Raw genomic sequence first — 1808 nt, forward strand, 5'->3', positions numbered from 1 at the left:
GGAGAGGAACGAGGTACAACACATGGCTGCCCCGCTGCTCAGCTGGGCTCGGTGAAGAGCGGCTATTGAACTGAGGAATGACTGTGATGACGGACGGTTACATAGTGCAGGCGGGGCCTGTCACTTGTCGTCATCATGTCATCACGTCATTTGCCTAAAGGCGTGATTAAAGGTGTCTTCAGCCAGGACACGCGGGAGCGTGATATCCCATAGTACATATGTTGTACCTCGTTCCTCTCCTTCAGGGAACAGTAGTTATATGTATAACATTACGTTTTTATAACAAAAACAGGTGCGGCCATATTCCCCTTGGTGATGCCATCTGTGCTGGTGTAGATTCTCAGTGACCATGTTGTCTGGCTCACACCAGTCATCATGACATGATGTGCTGTAAAAAAGTCCAACACCTGAGTCTGAATGATAGGATTGGTGCACAATGCGACAATTCTCACCATGATGTGGTCCTTCCTGCTGACCAGAGCCTTCAGTATGTGTGGTTGACCTCACGTATCCATCGATTTCAACGCCGGGCCACTGTGACATATCTACGTCCCACATGCTGGACAGTTCCACAACAGGACGCCTCATACGTTCCCCAGTGTGACCCCTTATCGAGCTCTGTCAAGGGCTCTTAATGCTTCGTAATGTAGCCTCTGAGACTTTTTCTTCTCCGTTTTCTTTCAGCTGTTCCCTTTTCAGGGGTCGCCACAACGAGCCATCCTCCTCCATCTAACTCTGTCTTCTGCGCCCTCTGTCCTCACTCCAACTACCCCCCATGTCCGCTCCTCCTTTAACTACCTAATAACACCCTTCTAGATGTGCCAGCTCCTTGCAAATCGAATCATTTACAGATCTGTCGCTGATCTGCATGTGTGCCGAATTAGGTCCACACCGGACCATTCCTGTTCAAGCTGAACTTCTTTTGTCAAGGAGTGTAGTTGTCGACTAGAAGACTTCTCGCTGCTTCTGCGCGGGGAGCGCCATGTAGTGGGGCATCCCTGTCAATATCTGTGGCTCAGATTGCACAGTAATCTCAACAAAGGCGGAGGATTCGTCCTACGTCCTGGTTTAAAACGCATGTTGAAGGATTGCCGCTTCATGCTGATGCCTCCTAAGTGGCATCATTATGGAACAGCCCATGTCTGTGTTGTTTGTCTGTTAGCAAAAAATCTTACAAACCACTGGACGGATTTTAATAAAACTCTCAGAGTAGCTTTGACGTATATGTTCAATTGTTTAACATTTGGTGTCAGCTGGATTCAAGACGGCCGCCACGGCTAATCAAACTTAGCAAACACATAAAGTGCTGTAACTCAGTCAGTTTTACAGATATTGGGCTAAAACTTAGCGTGTTTGTAGCCGGGAGTCATTCCCAGCACATACTCTGAGCATAAACAGATCGAGCAAGATCTTCGTTTAAGGAATGCTACTTTTATTCATTTTTGTAACAACTAGGATGCCATTAAGCAAGACTTTGACGACCCGCACCTGCAGCCTAAATGTTTCGGCTCCTAGGAACAGAAACCCACGCAGCGCAGCACACAGTGAGGGTAAAAAAAACAACAACAAAAACGAAACACATCCACGGGACACAACAACTCAAGGAGAGGTGAGATTCTTGTCAGTTATTTATTTCTCTTGATTCAACTAACATGTTTCTCTGAGACAGAATCGCGGTGGCAAATGAACAACCTTAAAGAGTCACATGCATCGAAAGTGGATCACGTGGAGGGTGGAGGATGACGGTGGCGATGGGGAGAAGGGAGAATTCATGTGTGACGTGTGTTGTGCCTTTACAGAAGCTCCCC

The sequence above is a fragment of the Kryptolebias marmoratus genome, linkage group LG2, assembly GCF_001649575.2.
Source record: "Kryptolebias marmoratus isolate JLee-2015 linkage group LG2, ASM164957v2, whole genome shotgun sequence".
In the NCBI taxonomy this organism is placed as follows: domain Eukaryota; kingdom Metazoa; phylum Chordata; class Actinopteri; order Cyprinodontiformes; family Rivulidae; genus Kryptolebias; species Kryptolebias marmoratus.